General features: G+C 48.0%; 1 long non-coding RNA gene across 1 annotated transcript; it reads left to right on the forward strand.

The window, feature by feature from the left end:
- The first annotated feature begins 14,818 nt into the window (after window positions 1-14,818).
- Window positions 14,819-15,839, forward strand: LOC121106748. Its single transcript, XR_005839703.2, has 2 exons — window positions 14,819-15,486; window positions 15,564-15,839. It is a non-coding gene; the product is annotated as an uncharacterized LOC121106748 (long non-coding RNA).
- Window positions 15,840-16,177: the final 338 nt, after the last annotated feature.

Raw genomic sequence — 16,177 nt, forward strand, 5'->3', positions numbered from 1 at the left:
TGTTTTCCTTCTATCCACACGGTCTGTTAGTCTTTAAACTGAAATTAGAGTGCTTCGACATGATTTGTTCTCAGCGATTCTGCATTGGCTGTTGCTCATCTTATTTTCCAGGGCGGTGATTATTCGTTGCAGCAGTTTTCTGGATGTTCTGGGTAAGCTGACTGCTGTCTCACTCTCCCTCTCCTTCTCCCCTCACCTTTCCCACCTCCCAGAGATAAGCAGTACATCAGTTTTCTGCTATCACCCCAGCCCTCCCATGAGTTCAGAGATACCATTAACAGTTCTGAGATTACTAAAGCCAGTTCTTCCAGTACTGTAGGATTAAGGCAGCCCCAGCCAATTTAAAAACCTCTGACTTATCTAAGAGCGCTTTAATCTGTTTTTCCCCTAATCTAGACTGATTTTTGCGTGTGTGCGTTAACATTAATTGTGGCAGATGCTGATACACCATTTACTTTTTATTGAAGACTGGATGGAGAGAACACAAACACTTTGTTTTCATTGATTAGGGGCTTTTCCTCTCACTGAAGTAACAGACAAACCTTTAATTTGCTCTCCCTCCCGTTATCAATGGGTTCAAGAACCATTTCTTGCTACCCCCAAAGTCTATTGCTAGCTACATTGGATTTTCTTCATTTATGCTTTTCCCTTACAGATTTGAGCTCTTTATGATCCGCAGTAATCTTGCAGACTAACCAGTTTTCATAGTTCTTTCCTCTGATGCCAGTAAGGAATTTGATTCAGAAGACCAGCTGCATCTCCTGTATTTTCTCTGCACTGGAATAGTTGGCATTTTGGCCTTTTCTCTCCCACGGAAGCCATCAGTTCCCCAGGCTCATGGGACTCACCTGTTGTGAAGGCCAGCTTCCCTTTCCTTCCACAGACCGTGAAGGCTAGAGCTCCATCAGCAGCACCACCAAACAGCCTTCCACTTTCAGATTCTCATCTCCTTTCTTCTCATACACAAGGCACCCAGGAGCCCCGCCTTCAACACTTCTGCTCACCTTTCACATCCCAGAATTGCCCATAAGTCTCAGAGAAGGCAGCTCGATGCACACCTTCAGGTGCTGGCCCAGCTTGCTGCAGGTCACCGCTTCCACAGTGCCTTTGAGTTTGGGTTGGGGTTTTTATTTTGCAGTATCAGCTTCATCGTACAGAGCAGTTCAAGACGCAGAGCACAGCAGCCAGAGTTCCCTTGGCACACCGTGCAGGCAGGCGGCAGCTTCCAAAGTGGCAGAGATGGACAGAGTGACCACTTGGTAGGTACTGTACTATTGCCCCAACCAGCTGAGCCTCCTATAAGTGCTCATACTGCGAGAGTTCAGTCTGAATTTGCAGCTCCCTGCCTATCCATCATTTTTTCCAAGGGTCGTGAAGAAGACATCACTGAGCTGGCAGCACTGATCCAAGGACACACCGGGGATTTCTCTACAGCAGGAACTCAGCTATAAGTCTGCTTTACACATCTGGAGCAATGGAAATAGCCTTAATTGAGGCTATAAAGCAGCTCACGATGACATTTTCTGCCAGTTCTGCGTATCACAGAGGATATCCATGCACTGAAAAGCCTTAAATCATTTCTGGGCTGGAACATAAAATCGATCCACTTAAATACGTTGTTTAAGAGTAAAGGGTTCATTGAATACTGCCTTCCACTTTCACAAGTAGGGACTCAATGGTGCATATAGATTTATCCTCCACAAAGCGTTTTCCCCATAGGTTTTGCTTTAGCTGCCTCCATACCCAAGTTTGGAGCGCCCGGCTCCCTTCAGTGCATGATTTCCAGCAGCCAATGTCAGCAGTGAGTTGGAGGCAGGCTGCACATCAAAGGCTTTGATCTCCATTCATCTCCACTTAAGTAAAAGGAAGCCACATCTGGAGAATTTATCTTGTTCTGCAAGCTATAAATATGCATGGTTTGGGTACGGTGTAATTAATCAAGAGGCTTAAACAGAATACATGTGGTGACCTGCAAAGATGCTGGATTGCAAACTACGGAACTGATGAAATATCTCTTATGCACATTTCTGCATACATCCAAACCGCTCGATGTTCCAGCACCTTATCTTTGGCCAAAGCTCAGTACTGAGGACACATGCCTTCACGAGGCCTGAAGAGTTAAGGTATCTCTGCCATGGCTCCACATAAAGCATGGTAGCAAATAGTTTCCTATGCAGGAACACCAAAGAGCTCCAACTTGTAGGATCTGGAAACAGAACATGAATCTTGGTTTGGTTTTGAGTCTGAATTTCTCACTCCCAAAATCTGGACCAGCTCACATGCCTGGATCCCACCTCTGATTGTTCCCATTTACCCAAAATCAGCCATAAATGGCACAAAGTTTAATCTAATCAGGCAGCACTCTTTAAAAAGGTAATCAGGCTCCAGTGGTGACTACCTACTTGATTCCACTAAATACAACTGATTTGATACGCAGACAATCGGAACTCCTGATTAGCTGAATCCGCCACTTGTGATTATTTTGATGCTCACATACTTTTGCCGCAGCTCTTTCAAGAGTACGTGGTTGCTCTCTTTTAGGCTGTACCTATAAGCCATGGAAAACATGCAGCTGTGAAGTTGGACGAAGCACATATTTGCAGATGAATGGCTGAGGTCTGTACTGGGAAATGGATGGGTTGGCAGATGTGTCGTCTGCTTGGGAACCAGCCCTGACAGCTCTGAAGACAGACTGGAAAAATGAGAAGTGAGGATCACTCCAAAGATGCTCCCAAAACAAACCAGTAATGATGCAGCATGCTCTGCCACTGCCTGCCAGCTGTGGCTCTCACTGGACTATGGCTTACAAGCATCTGTGTGGCCTCCAGCTGGCAGAGCCAACACCAAATGGCAAGAAAATGAAGCTCAGGGAAAAGACTTGTCTTTGTAGTCATGACTGTCAATGGAATAATTACTCTCTTTTAAAATTCATTTTCCACAAGGTGGAGGGGGGGGGAAATAACTGTAATGAAAGGCAAATACCGAGGAGCAGGCTGGGGCAGCTCTCAGTATCCAAGCAACACAGATACTCTCATCAGTATTATTATGATTTCACCTTTTAAAGAAACTCCTGTCTGTGGCTAACTTCCCATAATGGGCTCTATTAATATTAAAGTCTCACAACTCCTGAGTGATGCAGCTGAGACACCCGGCTCTGAGGCAAAAACCAGAGAAGTTACAAGACTGAAAAAGACAGAAATTCTGCAACGACGCCAGAAGGAATCCACCCTCCCAACGACCCAGTGCTCAGGATCAGGTGAACATGAAGCTGCTGGGATGGCTGCTGCTCATGTTTTCACAATGAGTGGGTAAGGTTTCACCACCACCAGCCACCTGCAACTGCAATGCATCCAAAACCAAAGGCGTAGAGGGAACAGAAACACAGCACGAGCCCAGCACTAAGAACCGCTCTATGATTCCATAGTTGATCATTAAGGTCCCTTCCAACCAAAGCCAATCACTGATCATTCTCCCAAGATCTCTAAGATAATCCTTGATTTCTAGAGCAATTCTAGAGCAAGACCAATGAGACCAATTTACAAAGCAAATCACCTTCCCTCCCATCTCCAGAGAACAGCCCTGCTTGCTACTTTTACCCACACCAAATCCTTGCTATGGGCTCTGACACGAGACCTTGGTCTCATTTATCCAATGGCATGCTCTGAAGTAGGTGTTTCTCAGGAGAATGGAAAAAAAAATGCAAAGGACTGAGTAGTGCTTACTCATTAGACAGCCTCCTGGGAAAGCATCTCCTAACCCTGCTGCCATATTTCAAACAGGATACTTGCAGATCTCGAATTGGTATTCTGTTGACTCAGTACTTTTGCCTGTTCACACCCATTGCTGGGTAATGGAAATTTGATTACTGACAGTTTGCACCACAACATAATGCTTTCAAATGATATGCATACATGGAGTCCACCCATACTGCTTCTTCCAACACCTGGTTTAAAGCAATTAATCATGATGAAGCCTGGTGTGCTGAGTTCGGGCAGCCACCGTGAGCAGAAGAGAACTCTGGCCAGTGGAAGCCACACATCAGAGCTGCTCACTGGGGCCGATTTCACCAGATTTTGCATGCTTGGCTGACCACGTCTGCAGGGGCAATACAGAAAGTTTAGCTCTACACTGATTTGAAATGAACAAACAAATCTGATATTCTAAAATCCTCCCCAGGGTTGCAAAGAAAGTATTGTATTTGCGTTGGATGTTTAATAGTTAGCAATAAGCGGCTGTAGGATCGTCCCATCAGTAACGAGCATCCTGCAGCACAAGGGAAAGCAGGCATGATGGAAGCACTGCAACACAGAGGTACCTCACAAATATACTTCCTTTACAGTGCAGTTGCCAGACCGAAGACAAAAAAAACTCAAAAAAAAAACCAAAAACAAGGCAGACAGAAATAAAGAAAACTGGTCCGTCTGCATGGGTGTGTGCTGAATGCAGCCTCAGAGCCGTAACTCTTCAAGCTATGAGGGTAACTGCACTGAAAAGCCCAGAAGAAAAAGGCAAAGCATCCTTTTACCAGATACCATCTGAGAGTCAGCTTTTACAGATACATCTGCCTTGAGATGATGCTGATGTCTGACGGGCCTAACTTCAGGCATAACCGCAGCTGCACTTTGCTTCCCAGCCTCCTGTGCCAGGAAGCTGAGCTTCACTCATTTAATTACGGCCTGCAGGAGCCGTGGAGCTGGAGGGAAGAGCTGTCTTCATCTCCCATCCGTGGTTTCACTCAAAGTCATTCTGCTGTTCCAGGGGGGACCCAAGGCGGCTGATAACGCGCCTTTTCCATACGCACAACAAGCCCTGTCTGAGATTGAACTCTGGCAGCAAGAAGACAGCTTGTCCTTCCCATAGGGAACCACTGGGACCAGCAGCAGCACAGCCGCCCACCCCATGCAGCCAGCAGGGAGGCAGCCCAGCAGCCTGCCCAGGCTCTTCTGTGTCAGGCACAAAGCACCCTTGCCAGGTCTGGCACTGCGTCCATCAGTAGAAAATGGCCAAAGGAGGTTTCTGCTGCTGGGAGCTCCTCCTGGCTTCGCAGAGCCATGACTCCAACCTGCCTGGGAAGGCCTGGGGCCCCATGCCCACCCCCAGGAATGCCCACCCAACAAGACATACCAGGCAAGAGGCTGCGGTACAACCTGAAGCTAAGAATGGAGGTCTGCGTTTCACTTGTACATGCTCATCCATAGAAGAAACATAAGACCCATCAAAGCAGCACAGACAGCAACCAGCCACTGTATAACTGCTTGTCTTGGAGCAGCTCTACAGCCCACAAGCACTGAGGCACTGATCCCAGTGAAGGGAGAATCCCAGCAGCCGTGACATCCACGTGGCTTTTTATCTAGCTCTCCACCACCACTTCTCACTCCATACAGGTGCCTGTCCTCAGTCCAACCCCAACCCACACCAGGGAGCAATGCCCACAGAATGGGGCTGTTGTGAACAGCTCCTGCAGCCCCGCTGCTCTCACTGCAGGGGAACGATGCTGCATTCCAGCTGCCATCAGACTGCGGGTGCTCAGAAACCACCCTCACTTGAGCTCTGCACTTCAGGGTACTTCAGTTTATAGTTTAACCCTTCAGGAATAAGGAGTGAACAAGCATGCTACAAGCAGGGCTCCCGGGGGAATCCAGAAGAATCACAAGGCATTTACTCGGAGATAACCCAAGCGTACACACAGATTCAAGCAGAGCAATAAACATTTCCAGGCACTTCCAGGCCCTTCAGATCCCATGCCATCACTCAGCTCTCATGGTGCCAGATGCCTCCTCACAGGTTCCCTGCTCACAGGTCCTCCGGTTCCATTGCCCTCAGCATGTTTGCACCCAGCAGCCACATCCCCTCTTAACAGCGCTTCAGTTCGTCTCTGCTCCTTCCTGCTGCAGATTCTCCATCCCTCGCAGAGCACAGACCCAAGTCATTACACAGCAAGGCACTAAATAATACAACAGCTCCATGAATTCGGGCAGAATTCATACATTTGATGCAATCAAATGTCCAAAACCTTCACTTATTCCCATGATGTGGTGCCCAGCACTCCGGTGGCTCCCTGAGGGCTCCATCCATCCCTCCGGGTTGTTTGCAGACCCTGCAATGTGACTATCAACACTTCATGGCACTTCTGTGAAACATCCTGCAAAGTTTTCAGACAGAGCAAGTCAGTGACACATCTTACTATTACCATGCATGCGTACAGCAGTGCACTGTTAGTAATTGAGCAGCCAGTCTGGAGCATTTCAGCCCTGATACAGGCAATGCATTATAGTAACAACTTGGAAATGTCTCACAAAGGTGCTGTCAGCTGATGCTTACAGCTGCAGAGATGGCATCTGCAGGAAGGAGGGGAGCTGGGAAGATGGAACCATCCAGGTGAGACGGAAGGAAACCCTTCCCCTGAGGACGAGAGAGACCGGGAGCAAATGGAAATGCTGATTCTGGGGAGTGAATGACACCAATTCCTGTCAGAAGAACTGTTTTAGCCATAAGCCAGGGAGGAGATGAAAAATTGCCACCCGAATGAAAAGTGCTACAAGCAGCAGAAATGCATGCAGTGAAAGCTTTGCAATTGAAGGAGAAAGGAGGAAAAAAAAAAACAACGCTGCAGAATCTTCACTCTCAGCAGAAGTTTAGGGAAAAACCCAACAGGCTCTGTTTAAAGAAATCGTTTACAGCGATTTTCTTCACTCCTAAGTTATGGTGTGTGTGCTCTCATCCCCGCTGAACAAGGCAGCCCTTTTGCTGATGCAGAACACGTCTTACTAGTTCATTTTCGGCACAATGCACAGAGAATTAGGTGCACAATTCCTGTTAACAAGAGTGGAGATTGCACGCGTCTCCTTCCTTCCTGCACATCACAGGATAAATAACCACAAGTGTGGGGCAGGGAATGCCAGACAGATAACTCTGCTTCGGTTACGGGGAGCGAGAGGGCCCTGCTTAGGATCCATACTGAACCAGAGGAAATATTTCTCTGCTGTAGCTGTTCCTCCTATCTCCCATTTACAAGACTGATGACCGGCCTCAATATGCAGCAGTTGAATACAAATCAGCCCGCTGGCTTTGTGTTGTGCAAAAACATGAAAAATAAATGCTCGAGTTTTACCTTCTTGAGAAATAATGCAAACACCAACACAGTCACATGCCCGGCTCCCAGTATAGCCTCAATCAAGGCACAATTCAGCTCTGATGGGCTTTTGTAAATAAGTAGCTGCCCCTTTGAGGCACGTGACATGGACTTCAGCACAGCCCCACTGCCTCCAATCTCCAGTCTGAGCTTCTGCAGCAGCCAGGAACTCGTGGGGATTCCCAGGGCCCAGCTCTGCAGCTGTGCCTGTTCCTGACCCCACATCTCATAGCGGCATCCCTGCAATCAGCACAGCAGCGGCCCTGGGCTGCCCATACCACACAGCTCCATGCAGAGGCAGAGCTTGGAGGCAGTTGGTTGGATACAGCTGGGTGCTATAAGCAGGGATATCCCACACCAAGAGGACACTGCTGTAGGGAAGTCCTGTAACTCCAGTTTGAGAGTCAGAAAATAAACTGGGCCGGATGAATTCTGGAGTTATGCATTGTAATATTGAGAGGGAAGCGCTGTTGGTGTGAAGGCTCAGACATGGGAGAAAAGATGCAAAGCAGAGAGCAGACAACTCAGCAGTCTGTACTGCTGAAACGCACCACGCTTCAGGCTCTCATCAAAAGCTGCTTTTGTGGCACATCCACGTGTCTGCACAATCATGGCACTGGGAGGCCGTGCCAGCTCCCAGCTCTGTTTCTCCTGCAGCTCCAAAGAGGAACCATTTCCCCCAGCACCAACCACATCCCTGCTCGGAGCCTCTCACGCAGCCCCCTGCTCCCCTAACCCAGCTCACAGCACCCAGCTCCCCTTTGCTGCCTTCCTGCTTGTTAAAGCTGTCACCACGACCCAAATTTCCCCTATCAGATTCTCTATGCAGGAAGGTTCCCAATACGTTATATGGCATCGTGAAGCTATTAAGCTACTTAGGTTTCTATCACCTAAGCTGCTTAGGTTGATATCGCCCGACGCGATATGCTTGTGAACATCTTGACGTGCCAAGCAGTGTAATTACAATCAAAGGTCCCACACATTCCAACCACTGAAGTTCACAGAGAGGGTCTCTATCACTCGGGTGGCAACACTGAGTTAAAAGCAAGCACCGCAACCCCAGGTGAGCTTCACTCACAGAGCCGATGGCAAACACAGACTGCCCAACCGAGGCAATGTTATTTACAACACAAAGCAAAGTGCTCCATCGTTCTCAGGTTAAGAAACCCAGCGACGAAGAAAGATGTCAATTCCTATGCCAGCGCCTGTTTTAATAAACTGCTAACTTTCAGGCTTCGTGGTAATTGCTGAAGCGACTTGGAGCTCCAGCACCAGCCTAATCTTGCTTTCCAACTCCTCTAATGGCATTACTCATGTACTCATCAAAGCACGGGATGTTTGCACCAGCAATCTGCAGATAACCTGCTCGCTCCGTGCTGCTGCAGAGAGCTGTCAGGCCCTAATAACTCATTTCCTGAATAAATCCTTCAGAGACTCCGCACTCTGAACGTGAAGGGAGTAAAATATTCTTTTGATCGTTTGTTTGAAATGTTTTCTTCATCTTTTAAAAGCGAATGTAACAGAATGCAGCGTGCAGGAAGACAATTAAGTCAGATAAACTGATACACAGACATTTATAATGTATTGCATGCTTTACGGTGACACAAAATGAAGGAGTTCCCCTCTTCTCCTGCACACACCTGAGCTCAGTATCACTGCATTTGGAGCTGAAACGTCCATGCAGGCGTTGTCTGTCTTGGCAGCAAGTCTTGTAGCCAACATGGAGGGTCCATCCCTCAGAATGGATCAGAACATCCTCCTCTGTTTGTTAATTTAATGCATAGGGTTACATGACAGATCAATACAATGGGAGAGGCATTACAACAAAGGTGCGATGACAGAAGGACCAGCACAACGGAGAGGTGCTATAAAGGAAGAAGGTTGCTCACCATATCAGAAGATTGCAGGTTTGCAGGGAAAAGCCTCACCAAGGAGGGACCTCCAGGAAGAGACCTTTCCCCACTGGGGGTCAGCCCTTAAATGAGCTCTATGAGAGGTGCACCCAGGCTGCACCCCTTCCAGTCCCACAGCTGAATTGCCTCCAGCTGTGCTCCCAGGGCTGACCGGGTCCTTTCCCAGGTGCTCAATCAGTGGTGCAGGCCGGGACTCAGCAGTTCCCATACAGTTACCATGCACACAAAACACTGAGGCAGACATCACTGCAAGACTTTTAAGTCCACCCTTCTCTAAGTGGACGTGCAAGCTCCTTTACAGGCAGAGAGAGCCAGGCTGCTTTCATGCTGATCCTCCAGCACTCGTACCTGCATGGTATGAAAATACAGCTTCCAAGAAAGAACAAAACCACGCAGCAGTTTAATTTCTAGCACTCCAGGATGCTTCAGAGAATCCCTCTAGAATTACAGAGCTGTACAAAAATAGAGGTGGAGGGGAGATCCCCTGGCCTAGGAAAACTGCACTGCCTAGGTTGTTCCTGGAGCTGAAATGCACATACTGAGGGCAGTCCCGGTTCTTACTTCAGGTGTGCATAAACTCTGTATGGCTCTCTTATTAAGTATACAAAACGCTGTAATACTGTTATGTGACAGAAAGTGCAGAGATAGAAGTGGGGCAGCAATGTCTTCAGCTGCAGCAAATGAGGACAAGCCCAAACGCTGCAGCCACAGACACAAAGGAAAAAAAAAAAGCTGCTTACCATTGGAAGGCCTCAGGTAGGCAGGAATCTCCACCAGGATCCCCTCACCTCCCCTGCCAGCCCTTAAATGAGGGCTGGGAAAGGGTAAATCCTGGCTCCAGCCCTTCTGGGCTCTCAGCTCCATTGCATACACCTGAGCTGCCCTGGGCTGGCCGTGCCTTCCCCCCAGGTGCCCCATCACTGCTTCAAGCCACGACTTAGCATTTCTGCTACAATCTGACAAACATAAAATAAAAAAACCACTCCAAACCCACAAACATTACAAATTAGGACAGCTGATTAGGAACAGGGAGGCCATTATCCTCCTTGTCATCCTTATCATTCTGTTATTCTCTCGTGCTTCTGTGTCCCATGGAGTTTCACCACCTTCTGCCCCACACTCCGACCAAAGGCCCTCGGGAGCAGCAGCCATGCTCAGAGCCCACATCATTCCAATGCCATACGCTAAAAGAATCCAACATCACACACTGAGAACGTCTTCCCCTTGCTTTATAACACCAACACACAATTTTTCCCCGTGGTGTTGCTTATATTGATGTGTTTTTATCAAGGGAGCCCGGAGCAACAAGTAGAACCCTGAGATGGTTAAAGCGTGCTTCAAATTCATTTAAAACAATGCGCTCTCTCCCTAGACTCATACATCTTCGCAAAGAAAACGGCAAGCAATCCAGAACATGCAAAGCATAACGACGTTCAGATGTGTATAGACATAAATAGCAACTTCTAAACCAAGAATTTGCCTCTGGAGCCTTTTCAGTAGGCTGTCAAATAGAAAATATTTAAAGGGAAGCTATGATAGCATAATTTCTCTTTGTTTGAGGCAAGGATGGAGTGGATGTGTCATACGGCACTGAGAAAGAACAAGAGGAATCTCAGTGATCCAAAGTGAAAGGACTTCATTATAGAGGAAACCCTCAATCCATTGAAATCAACCACAAATCTGTTGGCTTCAGTACTTCTGGGTCTCGTGACAGTCCCAACAACACACAAACAAATAAAAATACAATACATTTCAGCACCCAAATGCATCATTTCGGTCCCCTATAATCTCACTGTGTGGGAGCACTCAGGGTCTGCACCACACGAGCTGCAGGAGCTGGCTGTGGGTCGGCAGCAGCACATGGGCACACCTCACCCACCGCTTACCGGGGACTCCTGGCAGCTGCTGAGCCACAGCCCAACCTTCCAGAATGGAAGAACTCCTTCTGAATGTGACAATATTTGGGATTTCTCGGTAAATAATTGGGATCTTGCTGCTAACAAGTCGGAGTGGTTTAACGAACTGATGTTCAAAGTGCCCTTAGGAACACGTGGTGCACAACCTGCAGGCAGCAGAGCACCTCGCAGTGCCCAGCTGCAGTCCTGCTGACCTCTCCCTAACAGAAGCAGTGCCTGAAACACTCCCCTCACGTCCAGACTGCAGAGAAAGGCACCAGCAAGGAGCGAGACAGAGCTGCCCTCGCCTGCTGGGTTATTGCTCCGTGACCACAAACACAGCCTTATCTCCAAACGCAGCAAGGACGAAGCAGATGAATCACAGTGCAAATATCTGTCATTTCTTCTGGTTTACTTTGTGCTACAGAAGGGCAAGCAGGCAAACAAAACCAGCAAAAACAAATTGAGCTCTCCGGTCTACTTCTTATCCCACTTAATAAAGGGTATGCTTTGCTACCACTTAATTCAATGGAAAAATTCCTTTAGGTCTCCATGGGAACGACATTGGGTCTATGATACTTAACCATAAGTACCAAATTCTATAAGCTTTGGCTGCAACTTTTTAGTGTCCTTTTAAAGATCTCTGTGGATAAAGAACGTGAGGCTCTGGAGTCAATAAAGTCAACGAAGCAGCTTTCATAGGCACCAAAAGTTCATTCCCAAACTTTTCTACCAAACAGTTACTGGAATTTGGGGAAAGTGAGCACAAAGAAAACACTGTAATAACTAACACAATGACCCTTTTAACAAGTAAAGCGAGCGGGCTTATTAATGAAATTGGACTTACAGTACATTTGGAGCAGACAGTGAAAGGAAATCTCTCAGCAGCTCATCTCAAGGCAGACAACGTGTAAGCAGATAACAGCAAGAGCTGTGTGGCTCATAATTAATTCAAAAGAGATGGCAGTTCTGTCTCCTTGCTGGCTCTGGTCAGTCACTGCAGACAGTCTGCCTCAGTCTGGGTGAAGTGCTGTATTTCAGAACGAAATTCCTTCCGCCCTCATCACAACAGCAATGACAGCACAGATTAACAACAGCAATACCTACATTTACTGGGCACCACGTTTGTGGGGCAGAGCTCTGAACACCATCCCGAGCCCAACCTTCTCTCCTTGCGTGTGAGGACTGAATAAACAGCAGCGTAAGTAAAGGAGTAAACGGTGATGATAGCAATGAAGTTATTAATAATCTGATGCTGAGACCGAACGGTTCAAAGTTCAGCTCAGGCTTTGTTCAGAGACCTGTAAGGAATGGCTTATCTCGGGTAAGACCCAACGTGGGGCTTGGAGCCCGGGCTGACCTCGCTGTGACAGAGAGGTCCCTGCTCTGTGTCCCCGGGTCCTCCCTGTGCCCGGTGCAGTGTGCAGATGTGCTCCTTGCTGGGGCTACAGCACCCCTTCCAGCTCCACGGCTCCGCCTGTGGCATGTGTACCAAATTGGCAGCTGTCAAAATTACTCAGCTTGGAAATTAATCAGACACGGCGGTTAATGAGCCAAAGTTAAAAAACAAGGCAAGAGACACAGCATCTTTTCAATTGTGCGGGTTGAGGACTGAGTGCTCCACGCTGCAGGTGGAGGCTCGGGGAGGCTCAGCCCATCCACCTCCAACACCGCCGGCCTCCGCCGCGCGGCTCTAATAAATCAGTCAGCACCATCATCCCATAATGCCGCCTTTATGCTGGGGTCTGACCCAGCCCTGGCACACGTTTAAGGGCAAAAATAATTTATGACATCACCGAATTCCTGATTAAAACGTTCTCATAGTGGGATTTTAAAATACGCTCCCATTGACTAACATTTTCACTAGCTCAGAAAATCCCACGCTATGTGCTTTGACCACATCATAAAGGAAAAGGCTTCATTCTGGATGCTGAACAATGCGCAGTGTTTAAGAGCAGTCTGTTTACTTTCTGGCAGGATGCAGCTTTCACACAGACCAGCTCAGAAACACGACACTGATATAGGCATTAAGAATGGATTAACACTGCCATGGAGGCTGCAATACTACCACTAGTGGGACAGCACCAAACGCAGCACGTATCCTGGTTGAAAACCTTCATATCCAGCGCAGAAACATGAGAGAACGACAAGAAACCTTCAGGGAATACTGCAATTTCCACAGCCTTGTGATGCTAATTACAGTCATTATCGGAGTCTAAAAAGTTCTGCGTATTTTTGTTCTCTGCTCACGGCAGCTGTGCAATGAGACAAACTCAAGGTGCAAAAACAACGTTCAGTGCTGCACAGAGAAAGCAAATCCCGAGTCCCACCCAATGTCAGCATTGCTCCCTAATACGTCCTTCGTAAGATTCCACCATAATCAGCTCAGAAAGCTTTCTCCTCTCCTACATACGTACACACACAGCATCCAGGGTGTATTATTTTCTAAACGACAACTTCAGCCCTTTGAATGCACAGCAATCTCCGAAGCAGAAAAGCCCATGGTTTTGTAATGGGTTTTCTTCTTTGGTTCTTATTTTTTCTTTCTGATTTAGCTTCTTTCTCTGTCGCCCTTTACACCATTTATCTTTCAATATCAAGGCAATGAATTTTTGTATTTGTTTCCTTGTTTCAGCATGAGAAGATAAGAAAAAAAATGAGTATCTAGAGATTAGCTGTAAAGAAGGCTTACGTTGAACAGAGCTGTCCAGAGACACACAACAGCACACAGATCTACGCTGCTCTCCTATTTTTGACTGTTTTTATCCCAAAAGCTTTTACAGAATAAAAAACCCTAAGCCACCCAGCACTGCCAACATGACTTTCTCATGGCCCAAGGGCTTGATCCAAGCCAGGCTTTATAGCAGCCAGCAGCGCAGTGCTCAGGCTTAACCCCGGAACACAGATAATTGTTCTATCCATTGGCTTAAACAAAAACCAAAGCCAAGTTCTGGAGCAGAGACCTGAGCTGAGGCTCCGTACACACAAACACTCGAGCCATGGATCTGCAGACCAGAGGTCAGTGCTTCCTCGTGGGCAGGGAATGCATCTTTCATTCTTTCCTGCGCTGCGGAGCACCATCAAAAGGAGAGGTGGAGAATTGCCTCCTCGCCAACTCGCACGTTATGGCAGACCGTCTGTTGATTATATCCTCCCTCTTCCCCAGAAAACCAACTCCAAACAAATACAGCACGATATTTGCCTGGGAGAGTTTACACAGACAGAATAACACCCGAATAAAACTGGCAGGTAGGGAGGTCTGAACAGTCGATGAGGCTCTTCCTCTCCTCTCCATTTGGACATACACCAACAGCTGCCCACAGAATCCTCACGCGCAGAACACCAACATGATGTTCTGTTTGCCCACATTCTCCTATGTCTTCGAGTAACCAAATGCCAGCACAGCGAGCAGGGAATCTTCCTTTCTTCTCTAAGTTTTGTGTTAGGGAGCTCCTAATCTCGAAGCATTTGGAGGTGTGTTTGTTTGACACATTGTATTAACCATTAATACCCCCCCCCCCCAAATACCCACTCTACGTCCCCCCTCTTTTAGCTTAAAGCCGTTCCCCCTTGTCCTGCGCCATGAGGTGTACTGTGACCGGGCCGTGCTCTTGTGAGCGGGCATACTGCAACTTATTGCCTTTGAGCTTCCTCGGGGTTACCGAAGCAGCCCGGACGCCGCGCTGGACGCCCTCTCGCTTCCCTACGGCCGGGCACAGCCGTGACCGAGCGTCCGTTCTCGTTTAGGGCCACGGCCCTCCAAACCCGCTCCGCCCGGGCGCGGCAGTATGCAGTGCGCCTGCGCGGCAGCCACCACGCTCCTCCAGGGCAGACGAGGCGCGGGGCAGAGCGGACCCAGGAGACCGCACGCAGGAGAAGGCCTTCCGGTCCCGGTGAGCCCGCTTCCGGCGGCAGCACCGGGGCTCAGGCCTGGCGGCCTCCCGGTACTGCACAGCGTCCTCTGCCCTGTCGCCCGCAGGCAGCGCGGTCTGCTACAGAGAAACGGCGCTGTAACTTTTAATTCCACATCAGACGTCTTCCTTCGCAAGCCGCTCCGGAACGCCCTCAGCCACCGGCTGCAGCGGGCCTGGCGGGACGCGGAGAGCAGAGCTCTCCAGCTGCCCTCCCAGCCGCCCTGCGGCCCGCCCCCTCCCGCAGGACCTGTCGCGGCCCAGTGACGTCACGCAGCCAACACAGGGATGGGACCGCCTGAGATCCCACCTCAAACGTACGCCGCCTCCATCCAGAACCATCTTCTGAGCTTAATCAATCCGTAACTAAGCTCAGCTGATCAGGAACAATCAAATTAACGTTAACTCTAATGAATGGCAAATCTCATCTCACACACAACAACAAAAATACTGAAACGTGAGATTAAAGGAGGAAAATATTCAGAATTCAGATTGATTCTTAGGAACCTTGCCAGTATTGTTTATAAACAAACGCCTTTGCAGGGACGCTGCCTTACCAGACCCGCCGTGAGAAGGGGAATTGGGTCTTCTGGGGGTTCTGTACAAGCACTGAAGTTCATGTTTCACTGCATTATGTAAGTTTAGCTTTTACTGATGACTATGGCAAATAAGAAGTATTCTCCAGGTGAAATAAACTTCCATTGCTTTTCAGGCAACGCTGAGCTGCACGTTTTATATGGGATTGGAGGGTTTTAATGCACACATCCTGCTGGATGGAACTGTGACAGAGGCAGCTGCTGGAAGAAAAAAAAGTCCTAATTCTTTACTACAAACATCCACTGTGATTTTAAAAATACAGGAAAAAACCAGAATGCTCACACTGACAAAGACAAAACCAAGCTGCTTTAAAACCGACAGCTTAAGGATAACTTCTGTGAAACAGACACGAGGCCAGATTCCATAGAACTCCATTAAATCTGCAATCACATCTCTTCTGTTTGTGATTAATTACTTCCCTAGCCAAAGGGAAACTAATGGAATACCTGTTTAATTATGAGAAGATATTCAGGACTATATTACAGTATCAAGATATGAATATAAGACAGATGTAGTAGACAATACTTTACAGTTTGGTAAAATACAATCTCCCTGAAAAATAGAAAATAGAGTTACCAAAGCCTGCTGATCCAGCTCCTGTTTGCAACTCTGCTGCTGGTTTGTAGTGAAACTTTCAGTAAAATAGTTGTTTCCCCATTTACAAGTGGCAGCTACCAACACTTCTCTTCCTCATACAACTGAGGAACACAGAATCGAGTTAAAGCCTGC

The sequence above is a fragment of the Gallus gallus genome, chromosome 13 (genome assembly GCF_016699485.2).
Source record: "Gallus gallus isolate bGalGal1 chromosome 13, bGalGal1.mat.broiler.GRCg7b, whole genome shotgun sequence".
Classification (NCBI taxonomy): Eukaryota; Metazoa; Chordata; class Aves; order Galliformes; family Phasianidae; genus Gallus; species Gallus gallus.